The sequence below is a fragment of the Denticeps clupeoides genome, chromosome 12 (assembly GCF_900700375.1).
Source record: "Denticeps clupeoides chromosome 12, fDenClu1.1, whole genome shotgun sequence".
In the NCBI taxonomy this organism is placed as follows: domain Eukaryota; kingdom Metazoa; phylum Chordata; class Actinopteri; order Clupeiformes; family Denticipitidae; genus Denticeps; species Denticeps clupeoides.
The window spans coordinates 3,880,645-3,907,491 of NC_041718.1; the positions used below are offsets into that span (position 1 = coordinate 3,880,645).

General features: G+C 41.4%; 1 long non-coding RNA gene across 1 annotated transcript; it reads left to right on the forward strand.

Moving 5' to 3' along the window:
• Positions 1-15,762: 15,762 nt before the first annotated feature.
• LOC114801210 (uncharacterized) lies at positions 15,763-20,077 on the forward strand. Its single transcript, XR_003751468.1, has 5 exons — positions 15,763-15,941; positions 16,376-16,632; positions 17,350-17,685; positions 17,759-17,932; positions 19,968-20,077. It is a non-coding gene; the product is annotated as an uncharacterized LOC114801210 (long non-coding RNA).
• Positions 20,078-26,847: the final 6,770 nt, after the last annotated feature.

The following is a 26,847-nucleotide window of genomic DNA, read 5'->3' on the forward strand; positions in this document are numbered from 1 at the left end:
CAGATGAAAGCCTGGTGCCTTACTAAGATCTCTGATTAAATACAATCAGGACAGCATCTCACCGACAGCCAATGCTGGTATCAAAGGCTGTTTACACCAATAAATGCTGAAATGTTCAAACGGTTCCTACTCTTTTGATTTGCATAGTCCTAAAGAAGAGCACAGTCTTTTAGTTTATGTTAATCAAATTTACTTGTCAATGTCATAAGAACATTCTCTACAGATCTGTCCTCAAGTGTCACGAATGAAGGAGAGCACGACTTACAGGTTTTTATTAAATTGAACCATAAAGAGAACATAAAGTGAACACAGCACGACATGGACTGGAGACCCTCAGGAACGTTAATAAACGGGGCGACTAGACACATGGAAGTCAGCAGGACCCCGACGGAGACGGACCAGGATGTGGCGCCATGTGGTGGGCAACAGGCGCCTGGACGTGACTTTAAGACTTCAGTCCAGAGCAACAAGTAAACGCTGTTCATCGCTTATATATAATATTAAGAATAACAGAGAACACTGGACAATCCCTTTCTAAACAACTTTTTTATTCATTTTTTATTTATATTTCCAGATTGATCGGGCTGTACATTAATTGGTTGGATAATTGCGTTTAAAGTATCCCCCTGCAGAGGTCAGTGTGATACCAGCTCAATATATGTTTTGTTTTTTTTCAGACACAACTGATTTAAACAACAGAGGTGAGTGCTCGGGCCCCCAAAATTAGCCGAGGTCAACGGACCTCCTCACCAAGGGTGATGGTTAAAAGCAGAGGACACATTTTGTTACGTCACTGTGTGCCGTGCTGCAGTGTATCACACTTTATTATTATTATTAAACTGTTTTTTGAACAAAACAACTGCACCTGGTCTCTCCCCTTCCTTGGTGTCCTGACACAATGTGTCCACTTTTTATGTTATTCCTTCAACATTAGCAGGTAAAATAATGCCAACAACCAATACATATGGTTAACTATCATATTTTTAAGCAAGTAATTGCCATTGTCCTCTGGTCTAGTAAGTGTTATATCCAAAATAATACTGAAAATACAGTTATACCCCAAATAATACTGAAGCTGTGCATAAAATGCTAATATTTTACATGTGTTTTTTATGCATCATACACAAAATGTTAAAAAAAAATCAGATTACATTAATTGACAAACAAAATGAATTAAATCGGTTTCTTTTGAATCTGCAGAGGAACGGCAGCAGAAGCTGTGGAAAAATAATACCTGCAGTTCAATAAATAAAAAGAAGAGCAGAGAAAGTCTATAACAGGACATACAGGCAGTGGGAAGACTGCACAGCAGGTAAGACTTCAAAAAAGAGACTAGAGAGAGACAGATACACCACACTGCTACCTGGCCTGTCTGTTCTTCACCAGGTAGGGCCCTTCAGATGCATCTCCATGTTGCATCTTTCATCCACCAGATCCATAATTTACACCTCTTCTCATCCAGTCAGCGCCAACGAGATGAGGCTTAGCAGGAGGAAGAGCATCTGGATCATGCTGCAGTAGAGACATCAGTCTGGTTAATTGCAAGGAAATCAGAATGGACGTCACTGTCATATTCTCCTCACGGCAAGGTACTTATTCTTTTATAAACTTGGGGAGTGTGACGTTTTAATGGAAGCTGAAAAGTTTATTTCATTATCAATGATCCCTGGTAATTAAAAGAATTTCAGTATTCACTGAAACTAAACTAAACCAAGACATTTCAGTGCAAACATTTCAGTAAAACATTAGCAATACCTTTGAACCTTAAAAATAGATACATAGAGGTCAGATATGAAGCAAAAACAAAATACATATAAAAATGAGATGTAAGTGTAAATGTGAGTTTAGTGACAATGTAGTCAACTGAGTCTAACAAAACAACAGATATACACAAAGGCTATCACAGCAAGAAACCTGTAGTCCAGAAGCCTAGTGATAATAGTAGTAATAATACTATAATACTATCACGTGTAATAATGTGAAACAACACAGGAAATTAGTACTAAACACATGAAGAAAAGAAGGTGCAAAAGGGTATGGAAAACCAAGATGCCAGCAACCTTTTTATGACGGCCCTTAAAATGGTTTGCCATTGGCAAGAAAATATAAGATCTCTCTCAAGATTTTCGCAACTATATTGTAGATCATGCTGAACTTGGAACAATGGCATATCAGGTGTAGGGTGGTAGTAGCTTAGTGGGTAACACTCTCCATTGAATCAGCAGACCCACTTACTACCATTGTGTCCCTGAGCAAGACACAGAGGCATCACAGATGGGACTGGTTGCAGACATATTTCAAAACTCCCGAATTTTCCAGGGAGCTGCATTTGGTCCATAATCTGTAAGTAAAAAGGACATCATTTCACAACAAACTGCACACAATCAAAAACTCGTCGCAAAAATAATCAGAGAGCTGTCCAATGTAAATCTCTGAGTTTCAAAAAGAACCAGAGGTAGCAGATACAATAAGTTATGCACTCGACCACTATTGGTGGAAGGCATGTTGAAGTTCATTTAAAGTTTGCTGCACAAACTTGAAAGTGTGAATATCATGTTGTGGGGCTGTTTTTGAACCTATGGAATTGGCCCACTTCATGAAACTGAAGAAAGGATGGGTAGAGGAATTGAGAGAGAAATGCTCAATGATCTACCAAGATGGACAATGGACTCTTCTCTCTGCTGCGATCAGGGAAGCGCTTTCACTCCCTGAAGTCCAACACAGAGAGAATGAGGAGGAGCTTCTTCCCGCAGGCTGTCCAAGCTCTCAACAACAGTACACAGAACTCATGCACTTTCACCCCCAATCACTCCGGACTCTTTTGCACAAAATCACTTTGCACAAAATGACTGCGCTTTTTACCTTACTGCTCTTTTTTTTTTTTTTGTTTATGGCCCTTTTCTCCTTTCTTTAAACATTGTAAAAAAAAAAAAAAAAAAAAAAACTGTAACTCATTTGCACACCTTCACCCCACCAGTTACACATATTTTATGTTAAAGACGTAAAAGTGTAATATTTTGTTATGTTTGCAATATTTGCATATTGGTTCATTGTTTACTTGCAACATTTGCAATACTGTGGTCTGTAGCAGTTGCAAAAAGCATTTCACTGCACATCATACTGTGTATGACTGTGTATGTGACAAATAAAATTTGAATTTGAATTGAAAATGACAGGGCAGACATTTAAACAAGACAATGATCCCATATATAACTCAAAATTGGTTTCAGAGAATGAAAATTAAGCTGCTAGAATGGCCCAATCAGTCACCTGACTAGAATCCAACTAAATATCTATGGAAAAATCTGAAGATTAGAGTTCACAAAAGAGGCCCATGGAACATTCAAAAATTAAAGGCAGTTTGTGTGGAAAAAAAACTGGCCAAAAATCACACATGGACAATGCATGTGATTACTTTCTCCACACATGAGAAAATAGCATAAAATAAATTGACTCATTATGTTATATACTTTTTCCATCTGTCTCTCCACTTTAAGAAAAAGATAAGATCAAAGTGCAAATTTCAATTCTGCTGGAATTGCAGTTCTGTTAACAAACCAGAAGTTATGACATTTTCTAACACTGTAACTGCCATTTATTTACTTGTTTTCACCATTTTGAAGTTAAAGTGAACCATACAATCCAACAACAACAGCAAAAGCTAACAGTGCTATTAAACTCAGTTCCATTTTTGCTTCACCCATCCCAAAATGGGTTTTGGGTGGCACGTCACGTGCATGTTCTCTGAACACACTGGTAGACAGCATATCACCAGTCACGATTCTCCTCTCTCGCCTTGTTTTGCTCAGCCTTGAGTCTCTGTATAAGTGCGAAATAGAAGAGTTTTTTTTCTTCGCCTCTCTCTTCCTCCTTGTCTGTGCTCCAGCTCTCGGTATCCTGAAGGGCACTGAGGAGCCTGCAAGGTCATGGGCAGATGGAGCATTTATTGACTTTCCGAGCAGCCGAGTGAATGTGCTTACAGACAGTGGCAAATTGAAAAATTTCACTGCCCTGCACAAGCTTTAGAAGGGGAAACTCAAGGCTATGCAAGGCAATTGTGCCATTGTTGAGATGAAGGCCCGCGTGGCTCACCATCATCGTCATCACCTGTGCCAGAATGTTCCTCTGCAACAAAAGGACACGGCACCCTTACATAATCAAGACAGGTTGGATGAAGTTCGCACGCTCTATGTGGTTTTATTCTTTGTGATTGGAAAAGATGGAAGACATGTTTCATAATCATTGGAGACATGCTAGAAAATACGCATTTTAGAAGATTGCAAGTGTATGATGGAACTCCAATCTTCTATTTTTTTTATTCAAGTTAAATATCTGTTAAATGTTAATTGTATTTTTTACATAGATGGGTAACTAACTCTAACCCTAACCCTCTCTAAATGAATAATTTCTTGTGTTCTGCTGTCATGCCACCTGTCAAGAAATACTGTCCATCCTGAAGGGATAATATGTATTTAAAAAAAAAACTCCGCCATAACTGTATAACGAATGATGTCACGAATGATCATTCAGTGTGATCATTCAGTGTGCACTTCATGGTGGATCTGAGGATGGATCTGGCTTTGAACTCTTTCTAGCCAAAAAAATTGGCAATGGTTTCTCTAATAAAAGATTCAGAACTATGACATATATCGGGATCAGGTGTCAAATACACTAACAAAATGCAAAAATTAATCAAACAATAATATGATAAATGTATGCCACTGACTGGACTGAAAGCAAATTCAGAAATCTAATTGGACTTTTGAGATCATTATTATTACCTCTGTCTGGGGCAGTGGTGGCCTGCCAAGGTGCCACTGAGCAAAGCACCGTCCCCACACTCTGCTCCCTGGGTGCCTGTCATGGCTGCCCACTGCTCACCAAGGGTGATGGTTAAAAGTAGAGGACACATTTTGTTGTGTCACCGTGGTGTGTGCTGCAGTGTTTCACCATGACAGTCACTTTACTATTATTATTATTCACTCACTCTCTCACTCAGTATCCATATCCTATTAATTCACATCAGGGACAAGGGTACCAGATCTCATCCATGAACAGATGGGTCAGGAACCCTTGGCAGAGTGCAAGCCCTTGGATGGTGGGAGGAACCCAGGACACATTATTATTATTAAAATTGTATTGGATATTATGTGTGCACAATGAAATACGGCATTTGCATCCATTTCTCGTCAGAAGAGCAAAAACATTATTGTCACGTTATGTCACATTATTGGCTGGACATGGCGAGGAAGGAGGACACGTACACACAACATCACAGGACAGGGATTTAATACGTAATAAACAGGACTGGGGAACATCACCAAACAATGACGTAACGGCGAACAGACACGAACAGGATAGTTTTATACAATGATACACAGGTGATAACAATCAGGGAACATTACACAGGACCAACATGAAACTCCGGTCCGAACTCCGGACCCGGAGTAACCCCTGCCGGATCGGATCATGAAAATTATTCACAAGTCACATGAGTGGTCAGACCCATGCACATTGTATACTAAATAGTTCCCTTTCATGCTTTATACATTTTCACGCTATTCATGTGGAACTTCAATAGGTCTGTCCAAAACTGAATATAATATTTTCCTCTTTTCCTCCCTTAGGTTTTTATATAGGTTTTCATTAGAATCTTTTTTTTTTTGCTATGTAGGCTCACACAGACTCAAATAATTTGTAGATTTTCTTCCAGAATATTCGGACACTCTTTCCATGACACAGCAAAGGTTTTCCCAACCCCATATCTGGAAATGCATTTTGGTACATTTGCTGCCATAACCACATGCATCATATGAAATACAGTATGCATTTGACTTGCATGTGGATAGTGGCTCTCGCTCTTGTGATTTATTCAGAATAACCCCTGCCAAGCCATTAAATCTTCATAGTCGTCATGAAACAATTGAAATTATTCCGTCAAGAGCATTCTAATTAAAGTGTTTTTTTAATAAAATGCCCTTGGGAGGACTGCATCTTACTGACACATGAGGCCATTACTGCATAATCACGCATATCACATATGCAGAAATGCATGTGAATTATTAAGATTTTAAGTTTATGAAAAGATTGGAGCAATCTGATTAGACCCCTGATGTCAGAAAATATTTGTATTCTTGTCCTCATTCTAGAAAACGGCTTGCCTTGTCAAGGATACATCTTTCTCATGACGTTGTGCGTATGAGTCCTCCTTCCTCGCCATGTCCGGCCACCGTGACAACTAGTGTTACAGGAAGGGTTGGAGGGGCATTAGCAGACTTGTTAGAAGAGGTGGGCTGGATATAAGGAACAGGGGCGCTTAGTCTGGCTTGAGGTTGGGGAGAGCCGGACTGTAGGAGCTCAGCAGCGGGTGTTGGCCCGAGGGACCACATGGTGGAATCACAAAGAGAAGGTCAGAGGAACAGAAGGACTGGGCTGGTGTCCAAATGGCAGGCAAATGGGCAAATCCAAAAGAGTCTGCGTGAAGCGTAGTCAAAAGAAAAAGTAAAAAAGATAAAGTGAAGTGATTGTCACTTGTCATACACAGCACACAGTGAAATGTGTCCTCTGCATTTAACCCATCACCCTGAGTGAGCAGTGGGCAGCCATGACAGGCGCCCGGGGAGCAGTGTGTGGGGACGGTACTTTGCTCAGTGGCACCTCAGTGGAACCTTGGTGGATCGGGATTTGAACCGGCAACCTTCTGATTACGGGGGCGCTTCCTTAACTGTTAGGCCACCAGTAGAAGTGAAAAGGGCGAGCAGCACACTGGAGAGGAAATGAGCTCCAGGGAGCCAGGAGATGCGACTGGCAGGCGTTGGGATCGGTGGTGGATCTAATTAATTTGTAATTAAATAAGTAATTTAAAAATATTCCCCAGTGTAGTACAGTTAATATCCTGTCTTTTGTGTTTGATTCCACCTAAGGAAGGATCACAATATATGACTGTCTTTAACATTCCACTCCAAGCAGGCCGCTCTAATGGCACTTCCTTATGTGACACTCAATATGACAGACCTTTTATTTGGGCCTGTCAGAATGACAGACCATTTACTATTGTGCTGGGAACACGTTTTTGGCTCCCTGAGGCTAACCGCTGAAGCTAGCGACCCGAAAATCGAGGCGAGGCCAAAGGCCTCACCGAGTCCTACGTTCTGACATATGGGACGACGGGGGTTTGGAAAACCCGGAAAAACATGGAAAACTGGGAAAAAAGGCAAAATAGGACATGTGTTACATTGAAGGCTGCCAAAGGCCTCGCCGAGTCATACAATCTGATTTATTGGATGTGTTGCCACACCCAACAGGGGTCAAGAAAACCTGGAAAATAAGGAAAAAAGCAAAAAAGCCATGCCGTACATTTGTGGCTGCCACACTAAGACCTTGAAACGCACAAAATGACATATGGTTGCTTCATTGGGGACTACAGGAGGGCCACAAATCATGACCAAACCATTAAAAGTGTGAAAAAATCTGGTTTCTTAGAATTTTCGATGACACGGTTCACAGCATTCTCAAGATTTTTCTACGGTTTGACATATGGCTTGGCTCGGTCGGATTTACGGTCTGCGCGCAATTCCCCAAAAAGTGTTTTTGGAACGCGTTTATTATCCTAGTCCAAAATTGGACTTTTTTGGACTTTGTGTCCAGATGGTTTTTCATACAAAAAAGTTTTTCACGTTGTCTCGTAGAGCTCACCAAGACCGATGTTTTGACATATGGTTTGTCTCTGTCTGATTTACGAATCATGCACAAATTTTAAAAAACAAAAAAGTGTCAATGGGTAAAAAAAAAAAAAGTATTTATTATTTATTACTTCAGCCTTTTTTCGGCACTTAATGCGGGTCGTACTGAATCACGCACACCAGGGTGCTCTATATAAAAAATGTGTACTTTATTGTGTGAGGTGTGCTATTACTTTTATAAGCGATTCGGACTGGGCGTGGCCGAGCAATTAACGCTCAAACAGGGTCATTTCCTATTGAAATGTATTGAATGCTAGTTTTAGCATTGGTAGCATTTGTAAAATGGGGGCGCTTTTAAGCGGGTCGTACCGAAGCATGCACAGCGGCGTGCTACATATCAAAAATTTGTACTTTATTGTGTGAGGTGTGATATTACTTTTATAAGCAATCGGACTGGGCGTGGCCGAGCTATTAACGCTCAAACAGGGTCATTTCCCATTGAAATGTTTTGAATGCTAATTTAAGCACTGGTATCATTGGTAAAATGGGGCCCCTTTTAAGTGGTACTGCTACTGTGTCATTGCCAGCAAAGGGGGTCCTACAAGGGGTACTGATACAGCAGCAGCGCCAGCACTGTAATTCAATGGAATCTCAAACCAACAGCTTCATTAGTATGCCAATCAAACACATTATTAAGACAGCCTGGTCCGCTTTATTAGGGACGACCTTTCTTTCGGCCACTTTATTAGGGACGCCCTGTCCTTTGTCCACTTTATTAGGATCGCCCTGTCCTTCGGCCACTTCATTAGGGACGCATTGTCCTTCGGCCACTTTATTAGGGACACCCTGTCTTTCGGCCACTAAAATGCTACGCCTTGATCTAACATGCAAATTTTTTTAACATGACGCATCTTGGCCACGCCCTGTTAGCATTTTTGATGTTAGCATGCTAGCATTAACATGCTAATTATTAAACATGCTCTAAACGTCACCAAATTTAACGTGACGCATCTAAGACATGCCCTCTTAGTGTTTTTGATGTTAGCATGCTAGCATTAGCATGCTAACATGTTCATTTTTAAACTTGCTCCAAACGTCACCAAATTTACAGTGACGCATCTTGGCCACACCCTGTTAGTGTTTTTTATGTTAACATGCTAGTATTAGCATGCTAACATGCAATTTTTTTTGACATGGTCCAAACGTCACCAAATTTAACATGACGCATCTTGGCCACGCCCTGTTAGCATTTTTTATGTTAGCATGCTAACATTAACATGCTAATTTTTAAACATGCTCTAAACGTCACCAAATTTAACTTGACGCATCAAAGACATGCCCTCTTAGTGATTTTGATGTTAGCATATTAGCATTAGCATGCTAACATGTTCATTTTTAAACTTGCTCCAAACGTCACCAAATTTACAGTGACGCATCTTGGCCACACCCTGTTAGTGTTTTTTTATGTTAACATGCTAGTATTAGCATGCTAACATGCTAATTTTTAAAAATGCTCTAAATGTCACCAAATTTAACGTGATGCATCTTGGACACGCCCTGTTTGCTTTTTTTTTAAGGTTTGCATGCTAACATTAGCATGCTAACATGATTATTTTTAAACATGCTCCAAACGTCACCAAATTTAAGATGATGCATCTTGGCCATGCCCTGTTAGCGTTTTTTATGTTAGCGTGCTAGCATTAGCATGCTAACATGTTACTTTTTAAACATGCTCCAAACAACACCAAATTTAATGTGATGCACCTTGGCCACGCCCTGTTAACATTTTTTATGTTAGCATGCTAGAATTAACATGCTAACATGCTATCTTTTCAACATGTTCTAAACGTCAACAAATCACTGCCTGCTCTATCGGATATTTTAATAACACTTGATTTCACAGCTGAGACCAGCTCAGGAGGTTATGCCCGCTCTCCTACGCCCGGACAGGCCCGTCAAAATTTCTCTTGGAATTTTGGTTTCTAGTTTTTTCATTTTTTTTATTTCAGACTTTTTTTCGGCACTTAATGTGGGTCGTACCGAAGCACGCACACCGGCGTGCTACATATCAAAAATTAGTACTATTGTGTGAGTTTTACTTTTATAAGCGATCGGACTGGGCGTGGCCGGGCTATTAACGCTCAAACAGGGTCATTTGCCCATTAGAATGCATTGAATGCTAATTTTAGCATTGGTAGCATCTGTAAAATGGGGCCCCTTTTAAGTGGTACTGCTACTGTGTCATTGCCAGCAAAGGGGGCCCTACAAGGGGTACTGGTACAGCAGCATTGACAGCACTGTAATTCAATGGAATCTTAAACCAGAAGCTTCTTTAGGATGCCAATCAGCCACATTATTAAGACCGCCCGGTTCTTTGCCTGCTTTATTAGGGACGCCCTGTCCTTCGGGCACTTCATTAGGGACGACCTGTCCTTCGGCCACTTCATTAGGGACGCCCTGTCCTTCAGCCACTTTGTTAGGGACGACCAGTCCTTCGGCCGCTTTATTATGGACGCCCTGTCCTTAATTAGGGACGCCCGGTACTTTGGCCGCTTTATTAGGGACGCCTTGTCCTTCTGCCACTTCATTAGGGACGCCCTGTCCTTCGGCCACTTTATTAGGGACGCTCTGTCCTTCGGCTACTTTATTAGGGATGCCCGGTCCTTCGGCCATTTCATTAGGGACGCCCTGTCCTTCGGGCACTAACATGTTACACCTTGAGCTAACATGCACATTTTTTCGACATTGTCCAAAAGTCACCAAATTTACAGTGACGCATCTTGGCCACACCCTGTTAGCGTTTTTTATGTTAGCATGCTAGCATTAGCATGCTAACATGCTAATTTTTAAACATGCTCCAAACAACACCAAATTTAATCTGAAGCACCTTGGCCACGTCTTTTCAACATGTTCTAAACGTCAACAAATTTCACATCACTGCCTGCTTTATCCGATACTTTAATAACACGCCTGATTTCACAGCTGAGACCAGGTCAGGAGGTTATGCCCGCGCTCCTACGAAAAACGCCCGGACAGGCCCATCAAAATTTCTTCTGGAATTTTTGTTTCTAGTTTTAAAGATTATTCTCGTTGCTTTTATAGATTTATAGATTTTTCATAGATATTTTTTCAGCTATGCATTATGAGATGAACACTATTGTCCCCTATAGAAAACATGATTTGTTGCTTCACTGCTCCCCGGATGCCTGTCATGGCTGCCCACTGCTCACTAAGGGTGATGGTTAAATGCAGAGGACACATTTCACTGTGTGCACCGTGTGCTGTGCTGCTGTGTATCACAATGACAATCACTTAACTTTAGTTGTCCTCAACTGACGAAAGTGAGCTTGTTATTGGAATTTAAGGTACAATTTTCCACTTTACAAGGTACAGACTAACGCATGTTCTCTGTTCTCCGAGGAAGCCAATAAACTAAGGTAACATATTCCAGATTTGTTTTGGCACTGCTGAGAGCAGCAGAGTGTTCCCGCGCACATGAGTGTTCTGAAGAAAATGACAGAGTGTGATGTGTTAACTCGCCTGAGGTAACCATAGTAACCTACCTGTGGTAATGGGCAAAGAGAACACGCTTTCTTTCAATGCAGCCCGCTAATACAGTTCAAATCACTAAGCTCTCAAATTAGTATTCAGAGTACAGCGGCAGAGAAGACAAGTCTTGGGAAGATTTGAGGGACACAGTGATGCTGAAAACTGGACACGTAAGAAACAAACAAACAAAAAATGTCAATCTTCACTACTAGTTCAGCTGACTGTGCTGGAAACAGCCGATGGTTTGTGTTAGTCATGATCACAGACATGGTGATGCTGTCAGACCATCCAGTTGGATAAAATTGGTCTAGTAATCACACTAATTATCTGACCTGATTATTGATTTTTGCCTACATAACTTGTCTTGCTGGTGTCTGACAAAAGTCCAGGTTTTTCATTGTATTAATTTATAAAGTGCCAATTTGCAACAGGCACATGTATATATTCTCCCCTGAGAATCTAAAAATGTTTTCCATCCCATTATTCTAACAAACCACCTGTGATCCTGATTTGCATATCAGTTTTCAGCTATATCAGTAAAGTGTTGAGTCACTGCGCTACTCAGAGGCAGGTCTGCGGTAAAGTGGTGGTGAACATGTGAAAATGTTTTCTCAGTGGTAAACTATTTCATTTTTAAAGATACAAGTGGCTATATGTTTTAAGGGTTATTGGGTTTTAAATATGTAAAAAAGTTGCTTTTGGTTCGAAAATCTACATGCAGATGTCAAATAAAGTGTTAGACATGAATGCTGATAAATTTGTCATTTATTTAGTTTGAACTAGTGGTGTTCAATTAAAGATCCAGTTGTGATTAGTGTTGCATATGGCCTCCAACGTTGTAAGGCTAAATCCCAACTCAGACATTATGAGTGGAGTTTGCATGGTCCCCTGGTCTTTTATCCGGCTTCTCTGGATCCCACCACCCATAAGCATGTACACTAGGTTGATTGGCAACTCTGGATTGTCCATATGTGTGAGTATGTACAGTACAGGCCAAAAGTTTGGACACCCCTTCTCATTCAATGTGTTTTCTTTATTTTCATGACCATTTATGTGCTTAACAAAAAGTGGAGAGGGTGGTAGTAGCCTAGTGGGTAACACACTCGCCTATGAACCAGAAGACCCGGGTTCGAATCCCACTTACTGCCATTGTGTCCCTGAGCAAGACACTTAACCCTAAGTTGCTCCAGGGAGACTGTCCCTGTAACTACTGATTGTAAGTCGCTCTGGATAAGGGCGTTTGATAAATGCTGTATATGTAAATGTAAATGTAATGGAGACCTGGCCTCCACAGTCACAGGACCTGAACCCAATTGAGATGGTTTGGGGTGAGTTTTTGTTAAGTACATATAGTACAGGCCAAAAGTTTGGACACACCATCTCATTCAATGTGTTTTCTTTATTTTCATGGCCATTTACATTGGTAGATTCTCACTGAAGGCATAAAACTATGAATGAACACATGTGGATTTATGTACATCTACCAATGTAAATGGTCATGAAAATAAAGAAAACACATTGAATGAGATGGTGTGTCCAAACTTTTGACCTGTACTGTATGTTAAGACATTTCATCCAAATCCACAGCTCTTCATCTTCTTTATAAAATTCTTCATCTCATATTTCTTTTAAGTTCCTGACCTCTTGATGTTCTTTAACGTTAGAGTTTAGTCTTTAAAGATTTCCAGAACCAAGAATTACATCGTCACCTGCCTCCCCGTTGGCTGAGCATTGTTCCATATTTTGAAGAATCATGCGAGTTTCTTCATTATGACAAATAAAATGCATTTAATATTCAATTTTACCTAATGTTGTAGATTAAGAATTGTGACGGGTGGGCTGGACATGGCATGAAGGAGGACGCATTCGCACGATCACAGGACAGGGGTTTAATACAGACTTCACAAGACAGGGGAACATCTACACGCACAGTGACCCGACGGCGAACAGACTTGAACAGGATAGTTTTATACAATTATATAAATATACACCAGGTGAACACGATCAGGGAACATTACACGAGACGAACGTGAAACTCCGGTCCGGACTCCGGATCCGGAGTAACCCCTGCCGGTCCGGATCATGACAAGAATGGATAATCTTAATACAACTACTACTTTATATGAGACCGAAGTTTCACTCAATTTCACAATTCCACTTAATTGGTATCTTTTGTTTTACTATTTTAGTCACCTTTTGCTTTATGTACAGTACAGGCCAAAAGTTTGGACACACCTTCTCATTCAATGTGTTTTCTTTATTTTCATGACCATTTACATTCGTGGATTCTCACTGAAGGCATAAAAACTATGAATGAACGCATGTGGAGTTATGTACTTAACAAAGTACATACACTGTTAGAAATTACCAGCATTTCACAATAATTAACAGTATTATTTTACAGTAACTTCTTGTAATTAAGTTTCCCTGTAATATCCCAATGAATACATGTAAAAACTACAGTATCCGTGGATTTTACAGCATTTAACTCTTATTTTACAGTAAAATCTTGCAATCTAAAACCTGCTGTTATATCACAACAAGGTCTGTAATATCACAGCAACACAGTGAAAAAAAATAAGGATTTCACAGCATTAAACAGTATTATTACAGTGAAATATTGTATTGAAATATGCCTTGGGAAGTCACATGACATAACCGAACTGTTTTAAACTGAAGGCGCCATCGTGTCCCTCTTCTCTTCCGGGCTGAATGGAGAAGGTGAGCAGCATACATGTTTGCAGCATCCATGCTATTTTAATATGATAACAATATTTACTTTCAAATGAACGTTTATCGCATGACACAGTTCACATTTTGTTAGCAAGTGCCCGGAATTGTTGAAAGTTCTCTCACAGCATTTGCTAATAGTAGTTCGTAATGACGACAGTTTCGCTAATAATTTTTCATGTCACTATCACCGTTTAGACATACCTGGTGTTTGTTAAGTTTATAAAACCAATGATGGGCCAAACATTACTATTTATGTGTGCACATTTCTGTAATTAGTCAAGGTTATCATGGATTAGCAGGGCTAACCGTTAACGGTTATTACATAACTTCAATTCAAACGGTCCATTAAAAAAATCCAGCGGATATCCTAGTTACAACATGACTGAGCCAGTGTTTATTGTCGCAACGTGTATTTTTCCATCTGTTTCATGGTTAGGCCATGTAGCCCATGTTGGATTTGAAGCTGAACTGGAGGATGCTGGTCAGTTGTGTGCTCGTTCCGGACTCAGTACTACCTGTTGTATTCGTGTTCGTTCTCGGGGTCTAGTCTGCTCTAGAGTGAGAGCCTGCGGCGGTACATGTAAGTGTTTTGCTGCATATGTAGTGCCCTCAGTTCGATGTAAGTGATTTGAGAAGAAAGATAACAGGGATGTGGTGTACAGCAAGTGTATTTTCGTTTCATTATATGTTCAATATAATATGTTATTTCTTGTTTAAACTGTACAATGGTATGCAGAGTTTATTTTGTGCTGTCTTATCATAGAGTGGGATAGAGAGCATGTGACAGGAAGAGTCGGAGAGAAGAGACAGGAGACAACGTGGTGGCGCCAGTTTTTTTCTTAGTTTTTACCCGCAATTTAGTTAGCGAATTTACACGTTTTGAGTTAAGAGAGCAAGTGCATGCACATGTATATATGTTTTATTCATTCGAGAGTTAAAATATTTTCATGCATGAGGGTGCATTGTGCACGGCGGAGGTTTTCCGACTTTTTGGAAAAATAGCAATTGCTATACAGGTCAGAAGTGCACGGACTTGTGTTGCAACTGTGCACGTGGCAGAGACCGGGAAACCAGCGGGACGCGGGACGTCCCGGTTCTGCGGAGACCATGGACCACGCGAGGAGCGTCACGGGTACATTAAGAACTGCACCGACGAAGGGTTTATTCTGCAGCCGGCAGAAGTGCAGCGGATCGTGGGTACAGTACTGGAGGAAGTTGTGAGTAGACTCAACACACATATTGTCCACCAGTTTGAGCTTCACCAAGCGTTCCAACGTGAAAGGTACCAAGACTGTGATCATTTAATACCCGGGTATTTTATTTTATTTGGGTTATTGTTTTAATGTTTATGTGGTGTGGGTTTTTCCCTGGTATAATTGTGGGGTATGGAAATAAATGTTCAGTCGTGATATATAGTTCCATTGTACCTGTGATTTCATGTGTTGTGGTTTTCTGTGAGTTTCACTTCTAAATTATGGTATAGGAGCTGGGACCAAAGATATAAGGTTACATGGGAAGTGAATTATAAATTAGTGCAAGGGAGGTTAATTGCATACAGCAGTAGCGCATTGCAACATGCTAGCCTGAGCCTCTTCGACACTGTGCGAGATCATAACCCTAGACAAAATTAAATGTGCTTTGTAACTTACACTTAAACTCATCCCTTGTATGATACATAGGTGAATCTGGTGGTGGGCTCTCTAAATTCTGGTCATTGTAAAAACAAGTTTAGTGGGAGTGTTACACCGGTAATTTACTTCCTTTGTATCTATTTATTTGCAGTGTTTCTTTTATTGAGATTACCGGTAATCACGTTATCTACTACCGTTTGTTTGACATGAAATTCAAACTGAAATTCTTATTGTTGGTTGCCTTTGTGTAATTTCTCCTTTTTCTATTCTTTTCTTTCCAGGTCATCAGACGGTGAGGCTACCCTCCTGTTCAGTGCCAGGCTAAGAGTAAGGAGAAATAGATTAGGTATGTGACTAGTTAACATGCACCACAATGTTCAACTGTAAATTCGTTGGCTGTGAGCATGTGTCTGAGAATGTGTGTGACTATGTTCAGCACACAAAACTGCACAGCAATGGCCCCAATTATCACTACCAGTGTGGGGTGCCTATCTGCTCACGGAGGTACAGAAAACACACAGGACTGCAAATTCATATGTATAGGCAGCATAGGTCCTACCTGCAGGCTGCTGGGCCTATACTGCCTGGCACATCAGCTATACCACCTGACACACCCTTGAAATGTCTGCTTGAGGCTTATGCATTTAAGTGTTACACTTTGGCCTCTCTTATTAAGCATTTGAAGATGCACATAAGGGGAGGAATGGAAACTAGATGTCCATTTAGAGGTTGTGATTGCAAGTTCACACACGTGATTACTTTTGCTTCACATATTTCCAGAAAACATAGGTGTGCAGAGAATTCAGTTTTAGATGACTTTACATAGCCGTTGCCAGGACCCAGTCAGTCATATTCAGAGGCTGCCGAGGAACATAATGAACCACAAATGCCTGGTCTCCCTGATGACCTTCTTACCACCATGCTGGATGAGCTTGAGGTCGAGTCTATTGAAGATCTGACCATGGTGGAGGAGAGGGATCTGGTGAAATACCTCAAACCTATCCAAAGTCGGAAGTTAATGAAGGGCATCAAGGACGGTAAATTCATCTGTTCACCCATTACACTTTTCACTCTTTCATGTCACTGAACTAGGGCCTTAGAACATTGGCACAACTGGTAGACACCAGGACTTGGGACTACAGTATAACTGTTTATTACCTGTCAGATACTATTGGATGAAGTGATTAATCTCAGGTGTGCGGCACAGCTTATAGACTTTATTCATGTGTGTGGCATTTGTTCAGTGTGTTGTAATGGGTTGGGGGAATGTATAATAGGCATAAAAAAATAATAATTGGAATTACAAACTCCTCAAAACTGGGCTGTTTTTCACTGCTGCTGTTTTCACATCTGGAAATACATAGATGTGAATGCAGCTGATGCTTATTACTTGCATGCATTTCCAAACTTAATAACAATAGCAGTGAAATACAATCAGACCCTGTTATGATGAGTTTGTAATTCCAATAGTGTATTGGCCTGTTATTTTAACTATTGTTTTTTAAGTGGCATTATCAGAGCAATGAGTCAATGGACACTTCTGCGTTCTCCCCACCCATTATGTCACATTCGAACAAATGGCACTTCCGTGAATGAATTCAAATTGCTTCATCCAATAGTGCTGACAGGAAACCAATGTGTGTGCTTCCTCCAGGAAGTACTGGAGCAGGACTACAGTTAAGCACACAGCCTATTGACCCATAGCCCTACATCTTGCCCTATCCTATTTAATAAATTGTTTTTGTGCCTTCTAGGACTTGTTACTTAATACGGAGTTGGTCTCTGCTCCTGATCCAAGTGCTCCAAGTTCCTCAACTCCAAGTTCTCCAAACATAACATTCCAGTCTCCAAATCAACTGTTGCCCAGCCCTCCATGCACTGCCCCAAACACGTCAAGCACTTCACCGCCTGGCGTACCATGGCATGTTGACTTTCGTCTCAACTGGGACCAGGTGTCATCAGCCATTCGACTTAGAGTGGAAAAAGAAGAAAGACCATTGCCAGACGAGAGAAAGGCCTTCGTGATCGTGCTCGTGGACCAAATAATGCAGCTTGACCGCAACACAACCAGAGCCATGTGCCACAGTGTGGTGAGAAACATTGTTTTTGTCGTAAGTGCCACAATCCTGACATGTTTTCTAATTATCCCACCCACATTTTCAGGAGCCATCCAAAATCATTTGGCGACATTGGCAAGCACTGTGATATTGCTGGAGACGGATGTCAAAACTTACGGAAGTAAAAACAAGAGTGTAGTACAAAAACAGGAATAACACTCTTGCTGAACACCGCAGAGAAAGAAGACCGTGTACGGGAATGGCAGGAGAGGCCAGACTGGTAAGAGGCCCTGTTGACCAATACGGGTATGTGACAATATACATGCAAAGTCCGTCAATGTTTGTTTAAAAGCATTGTATATGACCATGAATAACCCTGAAACAGGACAAAACATACTTTTCTCTTGACTACTTTATTGACACTTTGACATGGACCCTTTTCACAGCAAGCATGTTGCGATGTTAATAGTGTAGTAAACACAGGTGTAATTAACTGTGATTATGGCCTTTTTATATTCCATTTAGGATTTAGCTGAGCCAGGGTGCTGATATTGTGCATATTGGCTCTCTGGCATGTATGGTTGTGGTACACTAAATACCTTGACCTTAATTAGTTTGATAAAATACACCTATGTTTACTACACTTTTACACTGTAACATAACTTCTGTGGGATAGGACTATTTAAACAGTCACAACAGGGAATCAAACTGCTGACCCTTCAGTCATGAGACGACTTGCTCCAACTTCTGAGTTATAACTGTCCCCAATAGTATTGTTACTAGTGGTGCAACGGATAAAAAAAAATAAATAATAATGGTTCGGATCGGATCGTGGTTTTAAGTCACGGATCGGATCATGGTTTTAAGTCACGGATCGGATCAATGTCCGGATTGGCAAAAAAAGAAAAAAGACAAGACAAATTTAACTCTCCATTTAGTTATTTAAGTATTTTTTGCCCGTTAAAAAGCATTCAACTCAAGACTCATTTTATATAAAAACAAATTAAGGTGCAATATGTGACATGATAATTATTTTTTCTTTTAATGTGAACACAATTAAAATCAACTTAAAATTAGGGATGCACCAAGATGCAGAAATAAATGATCATAAATAATTTTTTTAATATTATGCTAAATTATTATTGTTATTGGGTCTGTCAGGAAGACAGACCATTTATTATTGTGCTGAGAATGGCAAAAAAGAACATTAAAGAACGTTAAAGACCGCCACGCGAAGACCGTCAAACGTAAAGAAACAACGGATTTGTAAAATAAAACTTCTTTGAAGTGATACTGCAGTACCACAGTAAAGAAGCCCCATTTTACAAATTCCAGGCCCGCAGCTGTGACCAATGCCCGGACAGACCCATCAAAATTTCCCCTGGAATTTTGGCTTCTAGTTGGGTCTGTCAGGAAGACAGACCATTTATTATTGTGCTATGAATGGCAAAAAAGAACATGTCTCACGTTAAAGACCGCCACGCGAAGACCGTCAAACGTAAAGAAACAACGGAGTGGTCAGACCTCTCCACACACAATGACGTATTGGTTGCTTCTTTGGGGATTACAGGAGGGCCACAAATCACGTCCAAAACATTAAAAGTGTGAAAAAATCTGGTTTCCAAGAATTTGCGATGAAACGCTTCACAGCACACACACGAATCTCATATCAAATCGTGCGGCTTGTCGTTACGCACGGTTTGACGTATGGCTCGGCTCGGCCGGATTTACGGTCCGCGCGCAATTAGCGAAAAAGCGTTTTCGGAACGCGTTTATTATTCTAGCCCAAAATTGGACTTTTTTGGAGTTTGTGTCTAGACGGTTTGACATACAAAGAAGATATTGATGTCGTCTCGTAGATCTCGCCAAGGCCGACGATTTGACGTATCGTAGATCATCGCCGTCTGACTTACGGATCATGCACAAATTTGGGAAAACAAAAAAGTGTAAATGCGCGAAACAACGGATTTGTAAATAAAACTTCTTTGAAGTGATACTGCAGTACCACAGTAAAGAAGCCCCATTTTAAAAATCCCATGCCCGCAGCTGTGACCAATGCCCGGACAGACCCATCAAAATTTCCCCTGGAATTTTGGCTTCTAGTTATTATTATTATTATTGTTATTATTATGAGGCAAACCTCACCTGAGACACCTTGGCTAAAAATGGCTAACGAAAAAGTATGGTGAGAGTAAGATCTAACAAGTTTGGATTATAAATCTATTAAGGTTTGATGTGGGGGGGAAAAAGCACTAATGCTGTCTGCAATATATACTGTAAGTCTATTTAAAACTGAAATCTTTGCTTATTAACAGGTGCTTCCTGGGCATCACCCTGAAAGAGGCTCAAAGACCAAGAAGCGGACAACAATGAACCCTCATGTGAGCACTCTTTTGAGGAAACTTATTGACTTTAAGTGGGCATCATAGTTTTTTTTTTTTTTTTTGCAGCGGTAGTTGTCAAGCTCAGTTTTGAGTAGCCTTGTTCTTTTTGTAATTTTTCAAGACAACTTTGCACTACAAGATTTTTACACAATGCAGTTGTGTGTGGACTCATTATGTTTGAGATTGAGAGGAGCGCCTGACCCGTTTACGACATTCCTTCATCGCTCTCTCCCTTGCTCTCTTATCTTGCCATTAAGGCTGTCCATTATTGTTATTGTGACACAGCTATGTGAATAGTTGTGAGACAGGTAGTTGAATTGCAAGTTTGCACAATTTGTCTGCATTTTGTGTATGTGTACTGTAATGTACCTGTACATTGAAAAATATTTATTTTTTAATAAATATGCCATTGGGCTAACATTGACTTTACCTCAGAGTTGTTTGTTGGGGGGAGGGGGTTAATTGTACAATGATTGTAAATTCACAGTAAATGGAAGCTTCATCTGCATTACTTTTACAGTAAGTTACTGGACAATTTTAGCATGACTTCCACAGTGTACATTGTAAATTCACAGTAAATTATTGTCAACTTGTACATTACTTTCACAGTACACACTGTAAAAGTACAGGGCCTTGTTGTAATGATGTACAGCAAAAGGTTGTAATTCCCCAGTAATGTACAGTAATATCACAGTAATTGCTTTGTCATTGAAGCTGTGGAGTTACAATATACAGTTGTGCTTTTACAACAATGCATTGTAATATCACAGATATAAAATTACAGTAAATTGCTGTGAATATATTTCACAGTATATTGCTGTAATCCTTACTGTGAAAGTCATGCAAAATTTATCCAATTATTTACTGTAAATTCACAACGAAAAATTTTACAGTGTAACTTTGCTCTGATTACTGCTTTGTACACTCTTGGCATTCTCTCTGTGAGCTTCAAGAGGTCGTCACCTGAAATGCTTTTCCAACAGTCTTGAAGGAGTTCCCAGAGGTGTTTAGCACTTGTTGGTCCCTTTGCCTTCACTCTGCGGTCCAGCTCACCCCAAACCATCTCGATTGGGTTCAGGTCTCCACGTTTTGTTAAGTACATAACTCCACATGTGTTCATTCATAGTTTTGATGCCTTCAGTGAAAATCTACCAACGTAAATGGTCATGAAAATAAAGAAAACACACTGAATGAGAAGGTGTCGTCCAAACTTTTGACCTGTACTGTATGTTAAGACATTTCATTATCTTTAACACCAAATCCAGATCTCTTCATCTTCTTTATAAAATTCTTCATCTCATATTTCTTTGAAGTTCCTGATCTCTTGATGTTCTTTAACGTTAGAGTTTAGTCTTTAAAGATTTCCAGAACCAAGAATTACATCGTCACCTGCCTCCCCGTTGGCTGAGCATTGTTCCATATTTTGAAGAATCATGCGAGTTTCTTCATTACGACAAATAAAATGCATTTAAGATTCAATTTTACCTAATGTTGTAGATTAAGAATGGATAATCTTAATACAACTACTACTTTATATGAGACCGAAGTTAGCTACCCCTCCCCAAAAAATTCCAAGAATGGGAAGTTCAAGCGCTGGAGGAAAAAAATGAAGCCCATATTTTCTAAAATGTGGAAAACATTTGTTTTCATTTTAATTGTATGCAACATTATAATGGCAATATTCTTCCTTTGATTTCCTTTCACTATAATGTTGGTACCTCCTCTCATATTGTGTGCCACCATTCAGCAGCTCTGGAGGGATGTTGGACACATGTGTCCCCATGACGAACCTCCAACTCTTCACGACTATCATTACTATTTATGATTAATAAAAAAAAGGGCAAGATATAACTGCATAATCGCATTTTCTTCACTACGGATACATATATGTCTTACTGAATAAATCGCATTGCTTTACCAGATTGCCAAAAGCAAAATTGCCCAAAAGAGTTTATTTTGCTAATTTATGCTATGTGGAATTGGTTCAGACCAAGCCCACATATTCTTTTGAAAAAACACTTTCCCATCAACATGTTAAACATCTAACACTTTGAAATACTTATGAACATCATAAACTAACAGTATCATTAAAGAAAATCTGAAATTTCATGAGTTTTCAGCTTTGTTTCTGTAAAACTATGTTTGACCTTGAACAGAGTGCTTTAAATGGGTGAAACGTGCTGTGGTTTGAAGGCTGAAAGTGTGACCATTGTTGATCTTTGAAATGCATGGGGGTGAATTGGAGAATTGAAGGATGAAAAGAGGAGTGTAGGAGAGGGGGATGAATGGAATGAGAGTTTAAATGTGGTTGAATTTGTGCAAAAGTCGCCTCCGATTTACCCGGCGTCGTGAAAAACATCCGGACCTCCATGGACCTCACTGGCTTTTCTGTTTTAAGTGGTTGTTCATTCAAGCTTGTTTATTAGTTACATTATTGAGATACTGATAGTAGGTTATCACTCAATTTCACAAGTCCACTTAATAAGTATCTTTTGTTTTACTATTTTAATCACCTTTTGCTTTATGTACAGTACTGGCCAAAAGTCTGGACACACCTTCTCATTCAATGTGTTCCATTTACATTCGTGGAACACATGGAGCCCATATTTTCTAAAATGTGGAAAAAATTTGTTTGTGACGAACCTCCAACTCTTCACGACTATCATTACTATTTATAATTAGTAAATGAAAGGGCAAGATAATGTTAACTGCATAATCGCATTTTCTTCACTAAGGATACATATATATCTTACTGAATAAATAGCATTGCTTTACCAGATTGCCAAAAGCAAAATTGCCCAAAAGAGTTTATTTTGCTAGTTTATGCTATGTGGACTTGGTTCAGACAAGTAACAGTATAACAGTATCCTTAAAGAAAATTAGAAATTTCATATGTTTTCAGCTTTGTTTCTGTAAAACTATGTTTGACCTTGAAAAACACACTTTCTCTTCTTTCCCATCAAAATCTGTCTAACACTGTGAAATGCGTAAGAACATAATTTCTAACAGTATCCAATTGAAATTGAATGTGTTTTCAGCTTTGTTTCTGTAAAACTATGTTTGACCTTGAACAGAGTGCTTTAAATGGGTGAAACGTGCTGTGGTTTGAAGGCTGAAAGTGTGACCATTGTTGATCTTTGAAATGCATGGGGGTGAATTGGAGAATTGAAGGATGAAAAGAGGAGTGGAGGAGAGGAGGATGAATGGAATGAGAGTTTAAATGTGGTTGAATTTGTCGCCCCCGATTTACCCGGCATATGTGGCCCTTCCCAGACCTGGTCAGCCTGCCGGAACCACTCGTCCACACGAGCAACGCCAGACAGCTCCCCATCCCAGGGACACAGAGGAGGCTGGTGCCCAAGCAGGCACTGGAAAGGAGTCAGGCATGTGGCGGAGTGACGCAGGAAGTTCTGGGCGTAAGTTCTGCCCACACGAGGTTCTCTGCCCAATAGTGTTGATTGTACCGGCAGTACGCCCTTAAAAACCTGCTTAGCTCCTGCACCATCCTCTCTGCCTGCCCGTTTGCCTGTTGGTGATACAGCAACAGCAACTCCTAGCCTCTTAAAGAATGCCTTCCACACCCGGGAGGTAAATTGGGGGCCACGGTCAGAGAGGATGTCCTCTCGGATGCCATAGAACCAAAAGAGGTGTTGGAATAGGGCCTCAGCCACCTGGAGGGCAGAAGGGAGGGACCGAAACGGTACAAATTTACACCCCTTCGACAATCAATCCACGACCACCAAGAACCGTAGTGTAGCAGATCAGTCACGAAATCCACTGCTATGTGAGACCACGGTCTTTACTGGTACGGGAAGAGGCATTAATTTCCAGGCGGATAGGCTACGTGGACACAAACAGCACAGGAGGAGACGCTGGTCTGCACATCCTTCTGCAAAGAAGGCCACCAATACTTCCTGGCCACCACTCTGCGAATGCCCGGATGCCCAGTAGCTGGTGTCGTGTGGGCCCATTCTATCACCCTCCCACGAAAGTGCTCCGGTACATAGGTTTTATCCGGAGGACATCCAGGAGGGGCCGGGTGGTTCCGGGTCTCCTGAACAATCTCCTCGTCGAGGTCCAACATGACCGGGGCAACAATCATGGAAGGGGGCAGAATGGGAGCAGGTTCTTTTACGACCTCGCCTGCAGAATACTGTCGGGAGAGTGCGTCTGGTAGGTAATTTTGAACGAGAAACGGGAGAACAAAGTCCACCGCGCCTGATGAGAGTTCAGATGTTTCGCCTCCGGATGTATTCGAGATTCAGTAATGACCTCAAAGGGATGTTGCACTCCTTCCAGCAAGTGGCGCCACTCCCCGCGATTACCTTGGGTTCCTCCATAGCGATTCCCGCTGAGCTTATGTGATAATCAAGAAATGCCACCTCCTTCATGAAGAACGAGCACTTCTCAGCCTTCACATACAACTGATGCGCAAGCAAGCAGGAGAGGACCGCCCTCACACGCTGGAGGTGTTCCGTCTGGGTTTTGGAGAACACCAAGATGTCATCTATATACACCACCCCAAAGCCCACAGGGCATCACCCTATACTTGTAATGCCCCGACGCGGTGCTAAACGCAGTTTTCCCATTCATCTCCCGCTCGAATGCGCACCAGATTGTAGGCACTCTGGAGGTCAAGCTTTGCCCCCCCCGGAGCCGCTCGATGGTAACGGGAATCAGTGGAAGAGGGTATGTATACATCCTTGTGATCTCATTGAGCCCCCAGTAGTTAATGCATGGCCGCAGACCCCCGTCCTTCTTCACGAAAAAGAAACTGGCGGAGGTGGGAGAGCATGAAAGCCTAATATAATCCTGACGCAGGGCCTTGGCCACGTAGTCCTCCATTGCCCGCTGCTCCGGTTCGGACAATGAATAAATACGGGACCAGACCTAATATTAGTTGGTGGGGGGCTGGGGTAAAACCATAAATTATATCTTCTCTGAATGAAAAGGGGGGATAGAAACAAAAAGGGGGTCGGTTACTACTGATAAAGGTTCGTCTCCCAACGGTCGCCCATCCAGGGCTTGTACAGAGATCGGGGACTGCAGAGGATGGGTGCAGAGGGATATGACAGGTAGACACAATAGACCGTGTGATGAAATTACCCGCGGATCCAGAGTCTACAAGAGCAGGGAGAGAAACACAAGGATGGTCAGCAACACGCACAGACACCTGAATAAGGAACTGTCCACAGTTAGTAGGGCAGAGAACCTTCCTCTCTTGACCCATCCGACCGGGGGCGGCGTTGGCAGCTGTCCCTCCAATGATCTCGACTCCCATAGCGAAGACAAGCCCCTGTGTGGAGACGCCGCCTCCTCTCCTCCCACTCCACACTGGATGAAGCGACTTGCATCGCCACCAGGGATGGTGACCGTCTGTCGCCTCCCGTCGCTCCAACCCGGGGCCTGAAAGTACCCACCAGCTCCTGGACTGCTGTGGTGAGTGCAGTGATCTGGTCCCTCTGTGCCACCACTTCTGCCAAGGAGTTGGTCAGCAGACCCAACTGTTGGTGATGTGCTGCCACCACTTCCTCCAGGGTGGTGGGGGAGTGATCAATGGCAATGGCACTGACGAGCCATCCATCTTTTTAATGAGAGCGATTCTTCTGTCATGCTGGGGAAGGATGATGGACGGCAAGGTGTCAGGGGAAGTACAGTTTATTTACAACGAAACAAAAAGTCAGGGAAATGTTTAAAAAAAAAATAAAAATAAACCAAGCCACCACGCTGTGCGCTGAACAGAGGGAAGGGGCGGAGTCCCACTCGATTTGGCAAGTCCTCCCTCACGATCGCTTCTGTGTGAGACGTCAGGCAGGGTCGTGAGACTCCACCGAGGTCTTAGACATTTAACAAACAAACAAACAAACAAATAAATAAATAAATAAACAAACCTCACTCCACAGCCAGAAAAAGGGGATAAGACTCTGTATGTCGCATTGGAGAATCGCTCTGTAGACTCTGGATTAAGCGGGTCTTTTATAACGAGGCGGATTAGACGTAACCAGCCGCACCTGACGCTTGTTATCCCATGAGGATCACTATCGTGCCGAAGGAGCCTGGGGAGGGAACGTGTTGAGGAAACCATGACCCAGTACTGTGATAAGAGACACGTCCAGTGCACACTAGGGAATTTGGACTTACCAGGGCACACAGGGCTACACGACATAACACGCAGACACGGACACACAGTCTAATACTATGGGGGAAGCTGAGTGTGTTGGGGGGAGGGGGTGCACGAACGTGACACAATATAACTAATAATCTAGATTGACCTCTTAAACATAAAAGCCAGCGAGGTCCATGTTGGTCTGAGGATTTTTCATGATGGCGGGTAAATCAGGGTGATTGTTGTTCATCTGGGTTCTTGGGTTCATATTAAGATGAGGCTGATATGGAACACCTGTCTGGTACCTGGTGGTCCCACCCATAGGGGACTTGTTACCTGGAAACTCTAAAACCTTGTTTTATATTGGGGAGGCAGTTGACTTCAACATCTGATTTAATGTTATTTGTAAAGTTTTTCCATTTTCCAACTATTCAAAATTGGGAAAAGTTCATATTTAGATGAATTCTATTGTCACAAATACATAAGAAACTTGCATGGTTCTTCAGCATAAGGAACAAACCCCATGAGTACAAATACCTAGGAGAGCATTTAGATAATAAACTGGACTGGTCAGTTAACACAATGGCCCTCTAAAAGAAAGGACAGAGCAGGCTGTACTTTCTGAGAGGCTCAGATCTTTCAACATCTGTAATACCATTCGATTATGCAGTTAAATTATCTTGCCATTTTAATTTCTTAACCATA